We start from the raw sequence: 18,594 nt of genomic DNA, 5'->3' as shown, positions 1-18,594 counted from the left end.
TAACTACCTTCTTTTGATTATATTTAAAGAATTGTCTCTGAAAATTCATGGAATGCTAGAGGCAAACAAAAAGATGAGTATGGAATGGCTTAGGTGAGAGTCTTCCACTTTCCATCACATACTATTAATGCTGATAGTAATGTTTTTGGAAACACTGAAAGAGGAAATACTTATGGTAGCATGAAAATTAAAAAATATAAAGTTCTTAAGCAGCAAATTTTTGCCAGTCTTACCATAATTACTTTTGTTAAACATACCAGAAATGTTTGTTCCTCTGCCTGGTATCATGAAACTGTTTGATTTCCCTCTACTAATTTTTTACCTCACTTCAGGAAAATAGGTTAGCTGTCAGAGGCTTATATTGAAGTTCATAAGTGACATTTTTCAGTCATGCAATCTCTATTTTTGTGTTAAAATCGGTAGCTAGTATCCTAGACTATTCCATGAAGAAAATATAATAATCTTTTTTTATTTATTTAAACTTTATTTTTCTTAACATAGTCTACTTTTCAGAATCTTATTTTATGATGCCAAGAGTCCTATTATGAGCAGGTTGTTAAAACCTTTACACCTTAGCTAAACCTTCTCATATTGAAGTAATCATTTTGTTAGAATATAAGCACTTTCCATTGCAATGGTTTGGCAAGAACTGTACTAACTTACCTTAATTTTATATGGTATATAAACCCCTGTGGAATGAAATCAATCTCAGTTATTGGACAAGACAAAAAAAAAAATTCAATTAATATTTGAAAGTAACATTCAGATTGCAGTTATAATTCTTCACTTTCAGTCATCATAAAGAGATGATGTCCTAAAACAGGACCAGGGACAAGAGCACAGAGTAATGGAGTAATTTTCTACAGTCGCTCAGCAGAGAGAAGCACAGGTACAACCCAGGCTCAGAGGCTCTCACATGGGTAAGCAATCTTACAGACAGTCCTTCTGTAGCAAGCCCTAGCAAGACTGATGAAACAGTATGCTAATGAAAAAGGCTATTTCATTGTAGTTTATTTAAAAATAAAATAAAAAACAGAGGATTGTACAGTTGTATCTATCAGCAGCTGATTTTGAGCTCCACTGGGGCTAAAGAAGGAAAAAAGCTGTTTCTAACAGCTGCTTTTCAAACAACTAAATTCATTTCCTGATCAGGGCTGAATTTTAAAGCTCTTAAAACATCAACTTCCATCTGAAAACGAGGGTAGGAACAGCCAAGAAATTAAATGATTTACTACCAGCCGATTTTATTAGCAGTATGCCTCCCCACTGGCAATGCAACTTATGAGCCTGGAGCTATTCGCTTTTATTCTGTAATGGGTTCCTTCCATGGCCTTCACTTAGAACAGCCAAGAGCAACAGAAGGAGCTTGTGCCTGACCTTTACTCCTAATAGGAAAGAGATAAAGCTATAGCAGTGGTTTCTTGCAGCAGTTTTACAACATACTGCAATAGCTCATTACATATGGCAGGCTGACCTATTTATCGAATAGGTCAGCGTTTCAGGCAACCTGTCTTCAGCCTTCCAGAATGTCCCTCTCCTTGTCATCTCTTGTTCTGCTTTGTTTCTCACGTTGTTGCTGTGTTTTGCTGCAGACATACTGTGGCATTCTCTTGTGAACAGCTGTGTCTTTTATATCTCCTGTGCAGTCTTGTCACCATCAAATTCTCTCCATGTTGTAGTTTCACTTTCAGCACCAATTAGGGAATTTATTCTTCCCCATTCTCAAAGATGCAGGACCACTTCCATGGAATATGTACAGATAAGGTAATGGTTGTCAATCCATCCTAGAGAGAAAGGACAGGATTTACAGAGGAGACAAAGGTCATACATTCATTTGTCTGATTGGTTTATGGTAGTATACAGGGGGACAAGGAACAAAAGAGGAGAGGATGTGTTTTTTTAGTATCAGATTGAAACAATTTTTTTCTCAAAATTATCATATGACTTGGTGGTATTCTTACTTCACTAAGCAGAGATGTGGTAAAATTGTTATGCTTGTTTTCCACTGAAGTACAATGGAAGTACAAAGTCTGCTGGTTAAGCATGGTGAAACCTAGGTAGAGCCAGCATAGACCTCTCCGCCTATAGATTGAATGAGGAAGCTACTGTGCTTTCTGAGCAACATAGCTGAGGTCTCAGGCCTACATAGTAATGCAGAAATTTTCAGAATGTTTTGGTGAAATATTTGGTATTTCTTCATAAAGGCAAATGACAAGAATTATGGAGAAAATAAGTCATCAATTCATATAGCTGGAGCGTGTACGTGGGAGTGAAGCAGGAAAGAGGAGAAGAAAGTCTGTTTAGTTTCATGGGGAACTTTTTCTTTTCTCTCCTCCAGGACACCTCAGAGCTGCATTCCTTGGAATTCTTTGAATTTATTTAGTAAATAATTGCAATGGAACTCGAGTATCCCAGCTTTCATCACTAAGGCCTTACTATTTTTTTTTTGGGGGGGGGGGGGGAATTACAGTATAGGTTATATTATAGTGGTGTGACCGAAAGGTTTTTTTGAGATATAGTAGCTACTGAACTTACATTTAGACACGTGCTAGCAGAGAGTAATCATGCTACACCGCTCTCCTTTTAAACAGGTCTAGTAGAAAATTGTCTCTAGCCAGCAAATACAAGTTCAGCACAGATGGGAACTTGGCCTGCAGCCATTTTATTGACCTGAAAGGAAGGTGCTTTTCAAAGTTAAACTGGAACTGTTTAAACAGTAACACTGTTCACAGAAAGCAACCTCCCTCCATCCCCCTACTCCACTTAAAAATCAAGGCTGTCAGATATCCAAATGTGTTAATGATAAGGTAACAGGCAAAACAGAAAAGTCAGGAGCCTTAAGAGTATATGTATGTTCAAACTTTTGTTCGCATCCACAGCATTTCCCATCACCATTTTTCACCAAATACATAAACAAAAAAACAAAGCTGCTGAAAATCAGACCTTTAGCAAGTCTGTAATGTAAGCATTTCAATCACTACATCAAAGCGATAAGTAGATAGACATCTCTTTTCTGTGCTTCTCCATGTTAGAGATGTTGTGGTTATGTGTTTTATGTTCTTTTTAGGCTACCACAGTTAAAGACAGGTGCCCAGGGATGCATAGTGTTTCTCCACTAGTGGGAATACCAATGTACTCTTCTGGTAATTTTCTAAGATACCTTAAATTCTTCTTATTTAACTCCTGTGGGCTGTGGGAACCTATGCAGCTTTATATCCATTCCTGGACGCACCGCACTGGATGTAGCAAATACAGGGTATGTGGTCATTGGCAAGGCCTTTGTGCTGCCTAAACAATTATATTTCTATAGATATAGAAAATGTATTTTATCCATCCACAGGAGTTTTAGAAAAATAATACAGAAAGACTAAAATACAAAACATTAGGAAGACTAGAAATACAGTGACTTGCTCGACTCTAAATTTGAACTGAAAAAGAAGTTTCTTAACTAGACCTGCAGTAGGATAATGCACGACAAATACAATGACGGTATTTCCACTTAGTTATGTCCCTATATATAGCATATAACAAGCACAAGATGATTTAATAGAATTTTATTTCTTATCTGGTCCGTGGTAACCCAGTTAAGAGCACTGTGCATGAACTGTGCAGATCTAGGAAAAGAGCTAGCCTGAAGCACCATAAGCTGCATATAGTCAGACTGCAAGGCACTTTCTCGTGGCAAAACGATTAAATCGGAAATACTAACATTGTCTGGCTTTTATTCTTCTATATTTTTCATTCATGTATTTGATATGTATTTCTAATAACTTTAAAGGGAAGGATGATCAACAAAGCAGATGATCCATATAAATAAGAGAAGGTAGTTTGGCTCAGCAATTCTATGCTAGAGTTGGTACATGAAAGCAAACAGCTTCATACAATCATGAGATTATGGCCTACAGAGCTATTTCTTGAAAGTGCAAAAAAGCAGCAAATGCCACAACTATGGTAGTTGGAAAGAAGCAGGACTTCTGCTGGAGTACAAAAAGGCAATTTTGACTATACAAGCAGACTTTGGGGGTTGATATACTGAATATAGATTTGGTAGTCTCCATTTCATCAGCCCTGTAAATTATAAATTCTGTCCAATATCTGAGAAAACTTGTGATTATTTGAAGTGCATCCATTTTTCACTGCCATTGCAGGACACTTTCAAGAAACGAGAACTCTGTGAAAGCAAGTACCGTCAAAGAGATCTCAGCTAAGATATCCAGAAGCCTCATCACTCTTTAAAAGTCTTCAGGATTCCTTTTAATTGTGCAAAACCACTTTTTCTGAGCATGGCATAATGTAATCTCTGTAATCTTATAGTTTTTACATCATTTATCTGTAAATAATGGCAAAAATAATGTTACAGTGTAACTAAGCATTGCAGTCTGGAAATAAGCCTTCATTTTAAATGCACTATTACTGGAAAGCTATTTACACAACAGATGTTGTGAAGATATCCACTGTTTTTCTGTTTTGTTGTCTAAGCCTACTCTGATGGTACTTCTGGTTTGCAGACATACAGGTGTAAATTCTCCCTAAGTGATTCCTAATGCTAACAGTGAAACTATAAATTGCAGCTAATGCAAGGAGATCTATCTGAAATATTGAAACACCTTCTGGAAATGTTGCCTTTTTCTTTGCATTTAAATAGATCTTTACTGATGTCACTGCCTCCAATCCCTAGCCAAAAATATTTGTTGTGCTTGACTCTATTGGTTTATTCAGCTCAGAAGTAGTAATCAAGTGTTTCAGTTATACTTAGTGAATAGGGTAAATAATCCCCATAGTTGTTCATTAAAACCTCCATGATGTATGCATCAATTACCAAACAGCTTGAACAAAACAGAGGTAAATTAACTTTCTGAAATGCATTGTCATAGCCAAAAGGAGCGTAAAGCATTAAAAGTGATTTCATGGCGTAAAGTTCATCCAAAGTACTATTAGCTTTAAGTCCAATTTTCAACTGTCAAGGGGAATATTTACAATCGTAATTTCAGATCATTATCTTAGCATTTCAATGCAAATAGCCACAATTTAATTCATTATTACTCACATTACATCTTTATTTTGCCACCAACTGGTGGCTGACATTTCCCAAGCTACTAGTAAGAAATGCTAATTAGATTGGTATGCACTCTTACCCTTTCTTAATTTCATCATGTTTGTTCTTCTTCAGTGACATGAAGCATTTCCCTCCTTCTGGTCAACCATTGCCTTTTATCCTCTGCAGCTCCTTAGTGGACCAGTTGGCAAAATGAAATAGTGATAGGGCAAGTAAAATAATTGCCTGTTTTCTGCCTTTCTGTGAAGTATCTAAGAGTATCTGTAGTAGTATGATAAAAATGACTCCTTTCCTTCAGCCCACCCACCCAACTTAATTTAGAAAATCTGAAGTGATCTCTGGAGGGGAATACTATATGCATTAATATGCAAATGAACTGCCAAGAAAGTTCAGATTTGCATTTAGACTGGACAAAAGGGAAGGAAATGGCTTTCTCATGCTGTTCCCTTGCATCACCACAATTTCACAAATTACTAATCCCAGAAATGATGCCAGAAGGGACTTTCTCACTACATTTCATTCATGCTCGGATGAGTTTGATTCATCTCAATATGCCTGGCATTCTACAGTAAACCTGTGAATTTAAAGTGCAAACAGAACCTCAGCAGCTTTGCTAAGAATTAGATGTATTTGAAATAAACACAATTAGTAAACATCAAATAAAAAACATCTCTTCCTGCTAGGGGCTAGAATAGTAATAGGTGGGGGGTGAGGTAATCTTATGAAAGCTTCAAAAAAATTAACAATTCTAGCAGTGAGAACATCTTATGTCCATTAAGAATAATATTATTCCAGCCTGCATATGTGCCACAGATAAAAGATTTAGTCAGTGAATGCCAAAATTATTGAGGAGGAAGGAAAAAGGAACCTTTAAGGCAGCATAATAATCTAGTTTGTAGATGGATAGAATTTAAGCCTCCTCCTGATTTTCAATCTGCAGTTTAGAGAGCTTATAAAATGAGGAATCATTCCTGGGGTTAAAATTCAGGTCCTTTTAAATACATTCAGTTTCCCTCCATCTTGTATAAAGTCCCTCAAAATTAAATAGTATTTTTTTCAATAAATGTTTTCCTGAAGACTTTCTATATGTCTAATACCTGCTTTAATCAGGGTAGTGTTGGTTAATTTCATTTTTTACCAAGTGAGTTAGTGTTTCTGTGTCTTAAAACAGACCAGGTAGTAGTATAGGTGCCCCAATGGGCAGGTACTTCTCAAAAATAGGTGTAATGTTGAAAAAGTACCTGCCCTGGGGCATCAACAAATAGGAATTTCAAGATCAGTTTTATGTTTGCTTCTTAATCTTTCCAGGGGATTTTTTTCTCCTCCCAGCTACTGTGGCAAAGCAAATACTGTAAGTCATCACATTCCTGTTTGCCAACATTTGTTTGCCCTTTGGTTTAAATGTGTACAGTGTGAGGGTAATAGGGCAGTGTCTTTACTGCTGGGGATACATTTGGCTGTCTGCTTTTTGGATGGATAGAAATGAAGTATTAATATTTGTTCATTGGAGAAATGAAACAAAGTTTTTCAATGTCAAAGAGATTTTCCCCTCCTCTCTTCTTATCCTGCCATCCGACTCTGAACTTGCCCCTGTGGTTGTCCTTTGATTGAATAAAGGGACATTTTATTAGGAGAATAATCCATCTATTCTAAAACCTTTCCTGTTTATACTTGAGAAGGCAGACCACTGCTGCCTGTTTTTTTTAAATCATACTGCATTTGCAGCACAGCTGTTGAAATGTTGCAGTACAGCTTTTCCTGCTATGCCTTCTGAAGACTTTTTGTGTGCATAAGTCCCCATTTCAACCTCCTGCCTAGAAGTTGAAATAGAGACTTGTTTTTAGGGCTCTGATTAAGTCCCATGGTTGACTGATGCTTAAATTTTCATGTTTTCTGAAATGCAAATAGACAAAGGAAATATCCTTAAATACTTTGTTGAAATGAGGACATAACTTCACCTCTGGCTGCTTCTATTGGGACCCTGATCATCTGAGTCAGGCTATCAGTCTTTTTCCAAACTGGCAACATTAGGTTGGTGTTGCAGGTTTAACTTAAAAAATGCCCAGAGGCAGCAAACAAAGGATCACCATGATCTTGATTTTACCATTTGTTTGCACCTTGTGTTGTTATATTAAAGCCATACCCACGTGGTGCCCCGAAAAACAGCAGTATTTACTCCTATAACTTTTTACTTCCATTTTCCATAGGTATACAGTGCAGAGGAGGATAAGGAATTCAGCTGCTCTATCTACCTGAGGGATTTTTACAATTTACAATGTTATGTATTTTTTCCCATGCTATTATTTCATTTCTTGATATTCCTCTGATTTCCCTCCTGTGTCTGGTTTTTGGTCCTCTGTAGATTGCACACTAAGATTCCCTGTCATTGTTTGCTGTTCTTAATGTTATAAATGCATCCTTTTTTTTTTTTTTTTTAGACTGAGTGATATTTTTATTCAGAGGACTATTTTTGTTAGTTTTCTTTAGTCTTCTGTTGAAGAACAGAGTTCTTCTTGTGTTTTCAGTGCTAATTCTGGAAGACAGCTGAACCACAAGACAGCCAATAACTGGTTGTAAGTGTTTATTTAGTTTAAAAACTATTCAGGGTCACTGAGATGATGAAAAAGAAGCTATTAAAGGTACACAATACTTTCAGCAGTTTGAATAAGGGCAGAGGAGATTAAAAAAAAGAAAAAACAAAAAAAAAACCAACTGCTCCTGAGCTCTTTCATGCATCTATCTTGTTAGCATTCCATGAGTACTAGCTTGTTTAATGAACCTCATTGATGAACCTTTTCTGTCTTTATTTGGAGTGGAGCTTTGGCAGTTTCTGGGTTACAAGCTTATTCGCACAGTTAAGGTGAATTAAGGAAAATACAAAAGTTAGGCATGTTAATCAGAGTACATTGAAAAAAAAAATTGTGCTCTTGATTTCTTTATTTACATCAGAAGTTTGTGGATTTGGGTTAGAGATCTAGAAATCTTAAAATCTCAACAGCCTGGAACAGATTTATGGCTTGTGAAGCAACCCACAGGATGCTGTATGTATGTATGACTTCCTTTCTCCAGTTCACGCAGGCATTTAATGCATCTTGACATTTGTCAGTAACTTAACTTGAGCAACTATTCAGACAGCAACGTCATGGTGATTATTAATGATATTCTTCATGGAGACCACAGAAACAAAACCATTTGTCAGCACCTGCCATTTTTGAAATTGTTTTGTTTTTAAATAGATGGCAAAATCTCAAGGAAAGTTTTAGGCACATGTTCAAAGACTAGTATCATCTTTGACTAGTTCCATTGACTGGTCCCCTCATGTGTCATGTCACAGAGGACAAGGATTTCACTTCAATGTTCTGATTGCCTTTCTGATTGTTTTACTAAGCTTTTCGAGTTTCAGGAACCAACAAGAAAAAAACACCTAAGTCATGGCCTGGAAACTTCCATTCAATCTCCTCTGTGTTTAGAAACACTGGCAATCAGACTTATTATGGGAATCTACAACCTTAATCTGATCTAATTCCTGGAACTGCTGAATGTGGCATATAAATTAGTGCTGGACCATGTTAACCATACCCCAGCGAAAGGCCAAAAGTGCTTTAGAAGTGATGGGTAGGAGCAACGTTCTCTGAGGAGTGAAAGCACTGCCAGTAGAGCAAAGGGTAGCATTGTCTTGTATCTGCATTTCTGCTGTAGCCCAAGGGAGGAGGGGGAGGGAAGGGGGGCGGGGGAACAACTCACAAAATGATCTGTTTGATGACTATATTAAATAAAGCATATTTGTTTGCTTTAGAAAAGATACCTAAATAGCCTAGATAGTACAAACAAACAGAAACTATAGATGATGGGTCTTAAGAGATGTAAAAGTCTAGGTGCACTTGCAATAGCATGATGGCAGGTAGGCCAGATCTTTGAGTAAGCGTGGTACCATCCTGCATGGCAGAATGCTTGTAACAATTAATGATAGTAAACAAATATCTGTCTCTCAAATTGTCAGAATGAGTGACCACCTCAGAATCCTCTTTGACACCCTGCCATCAGAACACAAAGTGTAAGTCCTTGCACCTGACCCAGATATCTCACAGCTGTCTGTCTGCATGTTGGGAGAATGTCTCTTTGGGTCAGGGTTAGTTCTGTGGCTTTAATTGCCTGTCTCCCCTTCCTAAGTCCCTCTGGACCACCAAGGTAAAGAATGCTTCATGTTTTTATCTGTTGTTATTCATACCTGTCATCCCTTTTTGGTTTTAATTCTTATTCTCCAGTATTGTTGTGTTTGTTCCTCTGCTCTTTTCCTGCTCCTCCAACTCAAAGCACCTGCTGTTCTGAATCCAGTCCCAGCACATTGTTCTGCTTCTGTTGGATGCCACCAGACATAGGCTGCTCATGGTTGTTGGCTATATCTCTGACAGAGAGAGAGACAGAACTTGCTCCTCAGTTCTGATGCAGCTAAGAAACTGCAGCAGTCCCACGAGCTCAGAAAACCTGTCACAATTAGGAGGTCTAGTAAACAGTAATGTTGGTGCTAAATGAATTCCATCTTCTGGTAGAATGCTTCTGTGAAAGTGTGTAAAGGCGAAGACAGAGAAAGAGTGTGAAGTGTGATCATTTCTCAAACTGCTCATTATTAATAAAAGGGGAGAAAGAAAATGAAAGTGAATGTGAGAAAATGCTTTTTTTCTTTCAAGTCTCAGAGCGTCATGCAGGGAGCCTGAGTTAAAAAGCCCCCCACCTTTTCTAGATAAGGTTTTTTTTTTTTTTTTTTTTTTTTTTTTTTTTTTACTTTTGCAAGCCCTGCCCTTCCAGTGCATTGACCATTACATTATATACAAAAACTGTCCTTTTGGAAAGGCCACGTGAGTAGTACAGCAAACTAGATCTAGTCATTAGGAAGAATTATTTCCAGGGGGGTTTGTTTGGCTTCTCACTTGATATGGACTTCTTACCCTGTCTTTTTCTCTCTGGTCTTCTGCATATTTTAAGCTAAAAATAATTTGTATCCTGTAACACTCTGCTGCAATAGCTTTCTCTCTGGATTCTCTTACTTAACAGTTAGAGGGATGTTCTTATTTTGCACTTAGAGTACCCTTTATTTAATCTACTTTGCAAATGGATTGAGCTCAGCCTACAAAAAGACATTCTCGTAACAAGCTACAGGTATTGACTCGCTATTAACCCCAGCCAAAAATGAAAAGTCCAGTTCCTTGCGATAGACTTGGCTCCGTTGTTTCTATACCACAGCAAAGCACAGAGTGACTTTGAAGAGTTTTCCAAACTTGCTGTCAGATATGTTAGTACCGTGCCAGTCTGCAGCAAGGAGCTCTTCTGTGGACTATTAAACTTCATTGGTTTTGGCAATGTCTTTGGAGGGGGCTGAAGCAAACTGTAGGAGGGGATAATTTTGTCAGCAGTCCTAATGTACTTTGTGGCCTCTGTTAAATCAAAACCTTTAGTATTCCCACCATGTAAATTTGTGAGAAATTGCTGGTGTACTTCATGTCCTCATTTATGTTCAGTAACTTCCCTGCATAGTCAATTTCTTGAAGTCTATCTCTGCATGCTTTTCAAAAAGCTTTGTCTGAAGCTTTCTGTGCTGCGTGAGCAAGGCTGATCTTTAAGCTCATTCATGGCTTTCCTTTTGGCCTAGGCCTTTTTAAGCAGTTTGAGGACAACAATCCTGTTAAGCAGCAGATTAGCATTAAACAACTTTCCTAAGAGAATGGTTGTTAAATCATCACAATTTGTCATGATTACTTCCTGCAAATAGTAAATCTGTCTCTGGACTAAACTGTCCCCCCAGTGCAATGGAATTGCCAACCGTATCCTGGGATGCAACAAGCACGGCATTGCTAGTCGGTCGAGGGAGGTGATTGTCCCGCTCTCCTCTGCGCTGGTGCGGCCTCACCTCGGGTACTGTGTGCAGTTCTGGGCACCACAGTACAAGAAGGACATTAAACTGTTGGAGAGTGTCCAGAGGAGGGCAATGAAGATGGTGAAGGGCCTAGAGGGGAAGACATATGAGGAGCGGCTGAGGGCACTGGGCCTGTTCAGCCTGGAGAAGAGGAGGCTGAGAGGGGACCTCATCACAGTCTACAACTTCCTCGCGAAGGGGAGTGGAGAGGCAGGTGACCTATTCACTGTAAACACCAGTGATAGGACCCGCGGGAATGGTGTTAAGCTGAGGCGAGGGAAGTTTAGGCTGGACATCAGGAAGAGGTTCTTCACCGAGAGGGTGGTTGCACAGTGGAACAGGCTCCCCAGGGACGTAGTCACTGCACCAAGCCTGTCTGAATTTAAAAAGCGATTGGACTGTGCACTTAGTCGCACGGTGTAAACTTTTGGGTAGACCTGTGCGGTGTCAAGAGTTGGACTAGATGATCCTTATGGGTCCCTTCCAACTTGGGATATTCTATGATTCTATGATAATCATTGCCATCTTCTTTATTGTGGCAGCCTGAATGATCTTGGATCTCTCTGTCCCGAGGTGATGCTGTGATTCTTTTTTCCAAGTGTATCTTTTCCTTCTCTTTGCAGAGTAGTAAACTGAACAGTGAAGTGTTTAGTCTCTGTTATCTGTTCTGAATGGAGGATACTCGTGTCTGAGGTTATAACAGGTCCCTCTCTGTTTTGAGCTCTTGGGTGGGGCTAGTGCTTTCCTGTATTCTATGGTGCTGTAGCTACTGGACCAACTTCTGCTGGCTCAAAGACCTGCTGGGTCTGTTCTGACATCCTTCCGGTTTAGGGGCAATAATACCAATGTCGGCACTAGTTTAAAGGAACGTGTATGTAACCTTTCCAGTTGTCTAAAGTCAAGCTACTGGGGAAAAAATGTGGAGAATTCCTTGTGTACGTACTCTGTCCATACACTTACATATTTGTACTCTGCCATTTGCCTATAGTGATTAATGGAATAAGTTGTTTTTTAATTGAATGACTCATCAGTTGAATGAGTTTGTTCATCTATTTTTTCATTTTTGTTAGGCTTCTGTCTTAAATATCAGAATCCTTTCTGTGTATAGAGTAACATTACAATGCTTTATAACACAGAAAACTGTTGATTTTTTGATAGTATCTAATACCTGTGTTGTGTTTTTTATTGTTGTTTTGTTGGTTGGTTGTTGTTCTTTTTTTTTTTTTTTTTTCAGAGTCAGCTCTCTCAAAAACCTCCAGATTTACAGAAAGCACTGTTAGTTTCACTGAGTTAGACTTCCAGCCTGCTACTTGTAAGAGTGTCTGTACTCACCTTGTGCTTTAGTCATGGTATCTGATTATCTTTCTCTGGATACTTCTGACTGTGATGAAATGTGATTCAATGACCTTCTGTTATGTAAGAAAAATCATCTGATCTAAGAGTTGCTGAGGAAACTGGTGAAACTCCTTGTATTCTTCATGAGTTTCTTTAACAGCACAACAGGGAGTGGAGGGTCTCTGGACATCAGTGAGACAAGAAAATATATTTATTCTTGCTTAGGACAGAAGGTGTACTTTAAAACCTTGAATTCTAACGTAACTTTCTGCAAAGAGAAAACTCCTCTGCAGGACATCAGTGTGCCTCTCAGTGATCACTGGATTGCTCGTTTTTGCTTAAAACCTCCTGAAAAGGAGAAACATTCAGCACAGAATGTCAGTGACAGAAGAAGTTGTTTCATCTCTCTATTAGAAAAAGGGCTACTTGGCAAGTACATTGTAAGGTATCCTTGCAATAGTCATTTTAATATTAATAAAGGTAGCGTACAAGTGCACTTTCTATCTCAGTACTGCCAATTAGAAAACGATACTCCTACGCATTCTTTCTGCTCTCTGCTTTTTTGCAGTGCTTTCACCTATGCCATCTGTAATGTTTGTATTTCCTGATGACCTTTTCAACAGTTTGTTATTCTCATTCTTCTGTCCATGCGAGAAAGATGGAATTCTCCAAGGAAAGCTACTCGAACATATGGCAAGGTACAATATTATAGTGTGCAAACTGGCATTCATTACTGCCTCTGTGTACTGTTGACTTAATTTTTTTCCTCTAGATTTTTGTTTGGTGAAAGGTTTTGTTATTAATAACAGTTCTAACTTGGGGAAAGAGCCTCAGTGGGTGAGAACTAGATTGAAGTGTGAAGCCAGTTTATACCGACGAAGAGGCTGGACCAGGCAGTGGATGGAGTCTTCAGGCACACAGAAAGATGGCTGTGGGAAAAAGTTATTTTTATAACAACATGAGCTAGACACACTGAAGAGCTTAACTTGCTTATTTTTTTCTACCAAGCACGGGAATAAGAAGTATATTTGAATGCTGGGGCAAAAGCATTTGTGAGTCGGTGTATTCATACTTGGGGCTATAAGGCCAAAACTGAATGGAAGAATAAGTCATTAGGTGGGAAGGATGCCATTAATTAGAGAATAAGGGTGTAAATGTCAGGCTACTTCTCACAAAAAAAAAAAAAAAAAAGTGTTACACTGTAGGCACGAAAAAGCTATGCATATCATGAAGGTAATAAATTCAGCTTGATATGATGTGCCACAGGCCTAGTGAGGGGGCTGAAATGTAGGCCTAGTATGGGTTAAATGATGGGGCTATTTTTTGTAGCTTGTATTTCCTGATGACCTTTTCAACAGCTGCCTGCTTTTGTTCTTCTGGCCATATGAGAGAATTAGAATTCTCCCAGGGGGTCTACTTGAATGCCTGCCATATCCATCCATTTGTGTGAATTAAAAGGGTATTGTGTGGGCATCATAAAAATCAGAGAGAAGATGGGGGCTACTGAATTAAGATGGAAAACAAGGAAACCATTACCAAGTATTTTTGTGGTCAGAGTGAAAAAGAAGTAATGGATAATTTACAAGTCTGTGGATGAACGAATGATGAAACTTCAGAACATTTTACATATGTTAGTAGAAAGATGAATAGACAATAATCTGATTGACAGGAAGAATAGTGAGAAATCCCCAGGGCAGTGAAGAAACATTAAAAAAAAAAAAAAGGTTTTTTTTGCTTTAGTAGAAAGCAAGTAATCTGAAGTTTGTCTAAAGATTTGAAGGTGAAAGAAATGTTGGTACATCATGTGGCAGAGATGTGGGAGGATTGACTGGAAGAGGTGAACCAGAAATGTAAGTGGTTGATAGGTGGGATGAGGATTAGGAAGAAGGGGGGAGGTGGGGGGGGGGTGGGGGGGGTGGAATAAGACATTAATGCTGCTGCTGAAAATAGCTTGAGAGCTAGAGTTTTTACAAGATCAAGAAAAATCCACAGATGCAGTTTAGTGAGGATTTCTTTCTTGAAAGTACTTATTAGCAGTGATATCTGTATTAATATAAAAAGTGTAAGTGATGCTTTCATATTTGGAGCCCAAATTCTAGTTACTGAAAGTCTGTGCAACAGGAAAAGCACCTCATTTTCTACATAGTCTTTCTCTGTAATACATCTATTTTTTATATCCTACCATTTAAAGAAATTATAAATTCTCAGGCTGATGACTATAGAGACTGAGCTTTGCTATTTAACCCACAGAAAGTTGTTACACAAATCAATGGTGATAAAATAAGACGTCACACTGCCTGGTCACAGAAGCTGTAGGTGGCACTGTGGAGCATTCACTAGTGTGTGGCAGCATATTTGGTGATGTTGCAGCTGCCCTTAGTATGGTTGCCAACAGACATGAACTTGGGGAGTGAGAGGGAGGTTGCAGATGATCTAGAACTGGAGAGAGTTCCATCATTAGTTTTCAGGCAACATATTGCACTGTTAGATTACATGAACAACAAATACTCTGAATTGGAGAGGATCCTCACTGACAAAGTTATGGTAAAAGGTTCAGTTGAATGTTGCCATTCTGAATAACTCCCTTCCCTTAAAAATACTTGTTTTTCTGTCTGTTTACCATTCAGGAAGCCATGTTTAAGCTTTAATCTTTGGAAGAAAGTCCATTTTCCTTATGTTCAAAACTGGTACATTTTTAATCAAGTACTGTGAATAGCACATCAAATGAATTGGTTAACCCTCAGATCAATGTAGCAGATAATCTGTTTATTATGTTTGAAAGAATAAGTGCTCCTATCAACTTTTTATAAAGAACAAAAACAGTAATCTCTGGAAACATCTGTGGCAGGTTTCAGATGTTTCACTCCTGTTGGCATCAGTGGAAGTGCTAACACTTCTGTAATTCTAAATACTTTAAAAAAGGGAGTGGGGAGCATGTGCCTGAGGAAAGCACGCACAAAACCAATTCTCTTATTCTGTGTTTACTTACTTCGCAGAGTTGTCTCAAAGCACCAACTACAATCTGCAGAAACAAGATTGCTTCCCTATGGACCCAACTTGCATTAATATTTCAGTGGATAGATACATAAATTTAAAAAAAAAATATATGTTGTGGTAAACAGAAAGGAGGAAAAACAAATCTAAGATGGACTCATTTGTAAACCAATAAATATTACATCACCTTTACACAATCAAATTCCATAAAGGACATCAGATTATCAAAGTTATGAGAAAAGCTTGCTAGATACAGAAGAAGGAAACACTCTGGGTCCTAAACAGCTTGTAATTCAATTATTGATTTTATTTGGTGGTAATCTTTTAATAGCCAGCTGGCTGGCATTGGCCATTTGATATTTTATTATTTTGTTATTTTCTATTATATCCTGTTATCTCTGTCATAATCATTCCTAAGTAATTATTCAACTTAGAAAGACTCTGCACTGAGCATTGCTAATGTCCTTTGGTTTCTTTGCCCATCTGAGCTGTCATATGGTGCTCTTTCCAAAACCACATTTGTAGAGCACAGCTTTGGAACTGTTTAATTTTCTGGAGTAGAGTTTATTATTAAACACTAGACTGTCATGAAAACAATTCAATATGCATGACCTATATCTATGTGTGGTTAAATAGTAAGGTTTGGAGGTTAATAAAAAGAACTGCAGCAAGCTGCTCATGAGATAATTCAAGAAACTTAGAAAAGATCACAGAACTCCAGCCATTTCCCATTAGGCTTAAGATAAAAAGTAAATTTAGAAGTAAGTTAATACTTTCATATTACTACGTCGTTAGGAGTATTGAAAGAGATTCCATTGTTTCAAAGGTTAGGTGAAAGAAAAGAGAACTATATGCAGCTGGCAAAAAGCTACCTTTTTTAAATTTACCAGAATGTTTCTTTTCTTTTCTTTTCTTTTCTTTTCTTTTCTTTTCTTTTCTTTTCTTTTCTTTTCTTTTCTTTTCTTTTCTTTTCTTTTCTTTTCTTTTCTTTTCTTTTCTTTTCTTTTCTTTTCTTTTCTTTTCTTTTCTTTTCTTTTCTTTTTTCTTTTGTTTTTTTCTTTTCTTTTCTACTGTCCTTAGCCTCGTGAGTGTGAATTGCTGGAGTGGGAAAGAGAAGAGACCTAAATCAGCTTCCAATTCAGCATTTAGGCAAGCACAGTCACTTCTCGAGTGCTGCTGAGTGTCACAGCAAGACTGGGAAGGGAAGTGGCACTAAACGACTCCTGAAAAGTCAGTAGGCTTATTAAGTCTTACTTAAAAAGTTGATTGGGGAGCTAATTTAGAGCTCCCCTGTCCTGCCTTTTAAGTATGATGAAAACCCTTAAAAGACTCTTGCTGGTGCTAACAGATTCAGAGTGGCATTGAGTGTAGACGTGAAGTAGGAACAGGGAAATACAAAGTTAAAAGAATTGGCTACCTTTGGAGTCCATGCCTGTGCCTTGCTTCTAAAGGGAAAGTGAGAGTTGAAGGATATATTACTATCATCTGTTGACATTAATTTTTTGTTACTGTATTTTTAATCCACTGGGCCAGAGCCCTGCCATCAGAAGCCTCTTTTTCATCCACTTTGTCAGTATATAGAAGCTGAAATTGGGTCTAAATGTCATGCATACACATTCTGATTTCCTAAGCAGTATAAAGGAACAGTGGGGTAAATAACAAACCCTGATGTGTACATACAGTGTTTTGTTGGTGATAATGGAATTCCCTTATCGTGCGTGTGGCAACTGTGATACCACATAAAGAGCCAACCAAGCAATCAAAAGATGGCATTGGAAACCGTTGTATGTGCTCTAAATTGCTTCTAAGCTGAGCCTTTAAAACTGAACGGCATTTCATAGCGAAATGCCTGCCCTTTTAATGGAAATGTCAGTCCTTTAGGAAGTTCTCATTTAGAGGAAGCATGTGGTAGACAATACTCCTAATGAAGATCTTCTTCTTTTGTCTGTGCACTTGCCCTCTCTTTTATTTCATTGCGTAAAGATACCAGCCAGGACTCTTCAATTACGGCAATAGCTTTTCATTTTAACAACTGTTTTGTAGACATTCTTGCTAATGCATTTTGTCCGCCTTTGTTTTCCAGCCTCCCATTCCTATTGTCATCTTCTAAAATGACAGGAGACAGAGCTTTTTCATTAGGAGAAGAGCTAAGAGGAGACAGTACAGTTCAGGCAGTGCTTGGAAGAAAGAACAAAGGCTTGACTATTTAATTTTAAACTCACATTCATATTCAACAAGATATTTTTATCTTATGGCCATTAATGGTGTACTAATTGGAAATATTTTGAGAGAATGAATTTTTAAAATATGACACCAATAATGTGACCCACAACAGGGTCTGAAAGTATTTCATTCTCCATCGATTGTGTACCTGCTTACTTTTATCCTCTCTCAGTCAATAGGTAAAATACATTATTATTTTAAACTTCAGTGAAAGAGGATTAAGATTAAATTTAAACGTGTTTCTCCTTCCAAGTGGAGCAAGCTGAACAGTATGTGTATAGGCAGTTACAGCACCTCTTGACTTCATAAACACACACAGGTAATGCACATCCTACTGTGTTTCCCAGTACTGTGTCAACAGGAGTGTTGGTGCTGGAGCTGACTCTGCTATTAAAGTATATGCCCAATATTCCTTTTATGTTAAACATTCACTTTGGACCCTGAAAAGATGTCAGGAGCTCTGTCCGCACATCTTCCTGAAGATTCCTCTTTCTGATTTCAAATTTATTACATATAATGTATCTTGTGTGGATATTTGTAGGCATTCTTGTAAAGTTCCTTCCTCCACAGCACTTCTTCCTTTTTTATCAGAAGGTTCTCATATCTCTTTCAGGCTGCTAAAAGAAGTGTTATGGCTGTTACTCTAAATAGATAAAATAATCCAGCTTTGGACCGTCCAACTTTAAATCCATACCTACCAGCTATAGAACCATGAAATGGCTTAGTTTGGAAGAGACGTAAAAGGCCATCTAGTTCCAAGCCCTGCCATTGGCAGGGACATCTCCCAGTAGACCAGGTTGCTCAAAGCTTCATTCAACCTGGCCTTGAACAATTCCAGGGATGGGGCATCCACAGCTTCTCTGGGCAGCCTGTTCCAGGGCCTCACGACTCTCTGAATAAAGAATTTCTTCCTTATATCTAATCTAAACCTATCTTCTTTTAATTTGAAGCCATTATCCTTGTCCTATCACTACACGCCCAGACAAAGCATCCCTCCCCAGCTTTCCTGCAGGCCCCCTTTAGGCCCCCCTTATAGGCTGCACTGAGGTCTTCCCGAAGCCTTCTCTTCTCCAGG

At 38.2% G+C, this 18,594-nt stretch overlaps 1 long non-coding RNA gene across 2 annotated transcripts in view; it reads left to right on the top strand.

Annotated features, from left to right (window-relative positions):
• Positions 1 to 18,594, top strand: part of LOC121076860 — an 80,612-nt gene that overhangs the window by 10,338 nt on the left and 51,680 nt on the right. For both annotated transcript variants that reach the window (XR_005823763.1, XR_005823764.1), the window contains exon 2: positions 12,871 to 13,000. This is a non-coding gene — a long non-coding RNA (uncharacterized LOC121076860). The remainder of the gene's footprint in view (positions 1 to 12,870; positions 13,001 to 18,594) is intronic.

This window comes from Cygnus olor, chromosome 12, assembly GCF_009769625.2.
Source record: "Cygnus olor isolate bCygOlo1 chromosome 12, bCygOlo1.pri.v2, whole genome shotgun sequence".
NCBI classification, from domain to species: domain Eukaryota; kingdom Metazoa; phylum Chordata; class Aves; order Anseriformes; family Anatidae; genus Cygnus; species Cygnus olor.
The sequence above is the reverse complement of the archived record's forward strand: the minus strand, read 5'-3'. Positions and strand labels throughout refer to the sequence as shown.